The sequence below is a fragment of the Cheilinus undulatus genome, linkage group 13, assembly GCF_018320785.1.
Source record: "Cheilinus undulatus linkage group 13, ASM1832078v1, whole genome shotgun sequence".
In the NCBI taxonomy this organism is placed as follows: domain Eukaryota; kingdom Metazoa; phylum Chordata; class Actinopteri; order Labriformes; family Labridae; genus Cheilinus; species Cheilinus undulatus.
The window spans coordinates 3,373,860-3,379,859 of record NC_054877.1 but is presented as its reverse complement, the minus strand read 5'-3'; positions in this window follow the sequence as shown (position 1 = coordinate 3,379,859).

Genomic DNA, 6,000 nt, shown 5'->3' with positions numbered 1-6,000 from the left:
ATGTAGTATGTAGTATGCAGTATGCCAAAAATACCCGGATGACGTACTCATTCGGGAGAATTACACAGTATGCATCGGACCACTCTGTTTCGCCTACTGTTACCCATAATGCAAAGCGCCAGGTCAGAGTTCGTAATAGCGGAGAGCGGCGTAACTTTCACTGGAACGGCCGACGGTTACAAGAAGTGTCATTACCTTTTAACTTTACCTTTTTAACATGTACTATAGCGAAATATGTTGTAGTAGGGTCACTGTTGTTTTTGTTTAGCTGTTACGGCTCATAACGACCGGGTGTTATGTCAATCGTGTCCTTTCACTGCACTATACATGCTAAACTAAAAACAACAGCTATAGAAATCCCGAAAAATCAAATAAAAACACTTCCCAGATTTTTTCTGTACATAAATGGATGGATTTAATATTGACCAGGGTATGACGTACTTCTGTATACCGGAAACCAGCTAAACCGGGCCAAGCACACTACACAATAACATCCGACTGACAGTCATACTAGATACTACTGTCGAACGCAGTAGGCAGTATGCAGCACATACTGCCTACTGTGTTTGGCAGGAGTATGCAGTATGCCACTTCAAAAACAGCCAGAGAGGCACAGGTAAGTGATCAGCACATTCATCACCACATGTAAGCCCATATTTCAATCCTGACAATTATTCTTTGCACTACATAAATTAACTAAGCCACAGAATCCCCAGTCTGAGCTAGTAATTTACGTTCTCTCTTTTTAAAGGTGCCGTGATGACCGGCAACGAGCTGAACAGCCGATCGGCTGCAGGACCTACACACACACACATGCACTCCTAACGGTTACCAAAATAAATTAACCAAATAAAGCTTTCAACTTTAACCAATCCCTGTCTGATAATTTATTCATTATCATGTAACTGTCCACAATGCTATTTAAATTACTTGTAAGCTAAACGTAGCACAATGCTGTGACAATTCCTCAGCTCACTCTGCTAGTAACAGAGTCTAACAGGATCTCTGTTACAATGACATAAATACTAAAAAGCATTTGTGTCTCTGTAAGTGTGTATTACATGTATACATGTCTTTGAAAGTTTCAGCTTTGGCCTTGGCAGGAAAGACTTCATAAATCCAGACTGATTAGATCATTATAACATTAGAATTAGATCAATTGTGAAAAAGAATTCAGCATAGCCCTTTAATGTTGCTCCTAGTTCCTCCACCTGCCAACAACAGCGGCTGGTGTCAGATATAAAAAATGAGGAAATGTCAGTGACACCTTGTAGAGTGGGGGAAGAGAGGAGGAGGAGGGAGAAGGTCCCCCTCCCTCTCCTGCTCCCCCTGTCTCCTGCACACTCACACTCTAACTTTCAGCGTGCCAGCCATCAGCAGCGTCTGACGGCTCCTTCAGCTGACTGGCTCACTGTAACATGACACAATCAAGTCAGATTACACAGAGAAACAGTATGACTTCCAGCTACAGCCTTCAGAATAAAGGTAATCCTCAATCCGACTGGTTTTGTAAAGTTTGACTCATAAGGTGTGTGTGTGAGAGAGAGAGAGAGAAAGAGAGAGAGAGAGAACTGCCTTTATAGCCTTTATTTCAAATAATGCTATGAGTAGACTTGGTTATTTTAGCTTGCCATAAAGTTACAGTTAGCAGCTGTCACAGCTTACAGTTATTATTATGTAATATTACATTACTTTGCTGAAATGGATGATTGATCATTGGTAGTGTGGCCATCTCTCCCAAGATGAAAGTGTCTGTGAGTAGTGAAAGAGCGTATCAATTTTTTTAACATGGTTACTCTCTTCCATGTAGGCTTTATTTTAGTTTTTGAAACAAAATAATGTGCACATACATCCTCTGGTATGTCGTGTGCCATCGCATATCGTATGAATAATCATGGTGGGTCGCCATGGCAAAAAATGCCAGGGCCATTTTTTGGTCCCAGTCTGGCCCTGGCCATCACCCCCTCTGCCCCCCTCTGATTCCACCAGTGCCTGAAAGCTATAAAAACCTTTTTAAGTCAACATTTTGAGTTTCATTTACAACAGAAGTCCGTGTTTAAACAAGCAGGACAACATTTGTTTGTTTTTATTAGAAAGAGAACTTAGTAGGAATTGAGCATCATTGTTGCTGAGGTATTTTTAATCTGGAATGCGGCATGTGGTTATTACGTGGTTTAATTGTGGTATACATTTGGCTGACACTTGGTGCCAGTGCTGAAACTGTTCTGGGCAAGCACAGGGCCACCAGTGTTTCTGTGGCTGGCTTTGTGCTGGCCCATGTGTGGGCCACCTCTGGCAAACTATATCTGGGCCACCAAAGGACCGTCATTCTTTGCGGTATGTGGGCTGAGTGTAAGTACAATGTGTGGGCCAGAACCGGGCCAGACCAGTTTTGCTATGTGGGAACAGAAGTCTGTGTTTAAACAAGCAGGCTAACATTTGTTTGTTTTTATTAGAAAGAGAACTTAGTAGGAATTGAGCTTCTAAATGATGAAAAAATTCAGCTCTGGGATGCTGTGGCATCACAAAAGCATCAATCAGTAAATGCCACTATCATCTGGAGTGCAAATCAGTGCATTGAGTGTCAAAAATCATTAATTTTTCCAGTGAAATCCATTTCAAACAGGGAGTAGAGATGCTCCCTTAACTCTAATATGCATCAGGTTGGCTGTCACCAAGTGAACAGTGTGTGAGTGTCTGTCTCCTCCTACAGTTTGAGTTAAAGGCCAGCAGAAAGGCTTCACTGCCCTCTAGTGGCTGAAAAATAGAACAGCCATGCAGCTCTATTTTCACTCAGTCTCACTCTGAAAACTGTGCATGAGGATGTCTGCTGTATGGAGCAGGTTAGAAAAGAAAGGAAGAGTGTGCAGAAGTAAGGAGAAACTAGTATTGGTAGCTCTGAGCTTTACCTCACTAGCTTGAATGTGATGTTGCGTTTCACAGATACGCCAGGTGCTGAGAGGCTGGAGGGCTGCTCACAGAGCTCGTCATCAGGGACGCTCTGAGATGTTCAGGTTGGAGCCTTCTGTGAAAAACATTTCTGGTGTCAGCAGTGGATCTCATGGCTCAAATCAAAGAAAAATAAGTGAGTAGGCTTTCTGTGATGATAAGATGAAGAGAGTTTGACTTACGAGGTCAGGTTGGAGACCTCAGAGTTTGACACACGACCTTTGACACTAATGTCAAATTAAACAGGAGATACTTTGACACATGTTGTTACTTTTGTTCTTGTTTAAAAGAAGACACATATATTTTCAAAATAAAATCAATAATTTCATGCTAAAATATATTTTTGTGTTTTTCCATTGGTTGTACCACCTGACAGTGAAAATGTACCCACACAAATATGACTGAAATAAATGATAGGTTGGAAGTGAAAATGGTCATGTGTTGAATCTGCAGCATTAGGAGGTCATATTTACTGAAATCAAAGCTATTTCAATCAAAAACATCTTAACAGGCCAAGTTCCATGTTAACATAGGAGCCCTTCTTTGATATCACCTTCACTATTCTTGCATCCATTGAACTTGTGAGTTTTTGGAGAGTTTCTGCTTGAATTTCTCTGCAGGATGTCAGAATATCCTCCCAGAGCTGCTGTTTTGATGTGAACTGCCTCCAACCCTCATAGATCTTTAGCTTGAGGATGCTCCAAACCAGAGCTACTCAACCCTGCTCCACCAAAGAGCCAAACTGTTGAAAAATACCTTTGCAAGAGCCACAATCTAATAAGAAGTGCCAACAATGACTTGAAGTAGTGATGTAAATAAGTTAAAGGTGGCAAAAATGGTCCTAAAGTGGTAAAACCTGACCAAAAAAATGAGTGAAAAGTGACAAAAATGGTTAAAAAAAATTGTAAACAAGTTGCATGTAACAGCAAAAAGCCTTAAATGGGCAAAATGTGGCAAAATGATGAAAAAAGGAGAAAATGGGCAAAAAGTGGTGAAAAGAAGAGGCAAAAATTTTGGGGGAAAGGAAACAAGTGGTATTTAATGGCAAGGGGTAGCTTATTTGGACATCAAGTGGCAAAAAAGCGACAAAAATGGGGAACCATTGTCAAAAAGAAGAGGCAAAAATGGGCAAAAAAAAAAAGAAAAAATGGGTTTTAAATGTCAAAAGGTAGCTCAAGTGGGCAAAATGTGGTAAAAAATCGTGAAAAAGGGAAAAAATTGAATAAAAGTGGAACAAAATGGGAATAAGTGGCAAAAAGAAGTTGCAATATATATATATATATATATATTCACATAGGATAAACGGTGTTTTATGGCAAAGAGAGCTTAAATGGGTGAAAAGTGGCAAAAATGCTGAAAATGGAAAAAAGTTTCCCTTCCTTAGGTTTTCTGAGGCAATAATATTTCAAATTAAGACATTAAAAAGAGCCACAAATAATCACTAAAGAGCCACAGGTTGAGTTTCACTGCTCCAAAGGTTCTCAGTAGGGTTAAAGGTCAGGGGAGGATGGGGGCCACACCATGAGTTTCTCTCCTTTTATAGCAGCCAATGACACAGAGGGATTCTCTGCAGCATGAGATGGTTCATTGTCATGCATGAAGATCATTTTGCTACAGAAGGCACTGTTCTTTTTTTGTACCATGGAAGAAAGTGGTCGGTCAGAAACTCTAGATACTTTGCCAAGATCATTTTCATACCATCAGGGACCCTAAAGGCACCTACCAGCTCTCTCCTCATGATTCTGGCCCAAAACATGACTCCGCTCCCTCCTTGCTGACCTCACAGCCTCGTTGGGACATGGAGGCCATCCACCAACCATCCACTACTCCTCCATCTGGACCATCCACACTGATATGAGCCTCTCTGTCAGTATTAGAAGGACCCAGGTTTACCAACGACCCCCTATCATATTTAAATCATCTTAATGTTAGTGTGATTAGCAACAAGAAAAAGAGGAGTACATGGTGATCTTCAGTTTATTCAGCCAACAGTTAAACAGATCTGAATCAGTGACTAGTGCTGTAGGAATAACAGAGATTCTACTTAAAGGGACATAAAATGATATTCATGATCAAAAACAACCATCAGAATAAAGACTAGCATTTACAAAAGAGTTAAAAATGTGATTTTAGGAAGCAGACATCACCTAAATATTCATTTATTAGTACAATATCTTTGATCTCCTTACTTTTCATCTGATATGTTTTATTTTTTTAGACTAGACTGAATTTTATCTGTCATGCACAAAAAGTTCCCAGCCTCTATGAGTTTACAGACATCAGAACTACAGTTCCACTGGTCCAAAGATTCAGTTCATCAGGAGCTGGCAAACGCAGCCTGACTCCAGCATGATCAGAGTGTTGCACTAGTATTTTTCCCAGAATTCCTCTGTTCAACTGGACGACCAACAGCAGCTTTAACTCAGAGGTTTAACAGAGATTCAGTCCTTTCAGATACACAGCTCTAAATCTGAACCTCTTCTCCCTCCTCACCTGTCCCATCAGGGTAAATGTGACTAAAACATGATCTAGAGTCATGTTAAGATGTGAAGGTTGTTCTTGAAGGTTGTGTTTCAGTAAATCATGTGTTTGCAAACCTACAGTGATCATAACTCACTCTGAGAGGAGGATATAAAAATAACAACGCTCATGTTTTTATCTGCAGCCCCTGCTCTAACGTCACAGGTCCATGTAACTCAGTTAAACTTCAGTCATGGTTAAACTCTAAAGTCATGGTTACTCCGACCATCCAGGGATGTTCACACACACCCAGATGACTGCTCACTGTTAGCCATGACTAACAGCAACTCTTTAACCCAAAAAATAAGAAATAAGTGAAGCTTTAGTGCTGCAGACCAACAGTGACACTTGGTGGTGACATGGTGAAAGTACAGCAGCTGTTTGTGCCTGCTGTTGAAGTGTTGACTCCTGATATTTAAAGTCAGTCAGATTTAGTGGTAGCCTAAATAGTCGGATATATGCTGATTCATTTAAAGTCAGCTTCTTAAATCCTCCCATTCAGGGTTCTGGGAACACTGGAACTCTGATTTT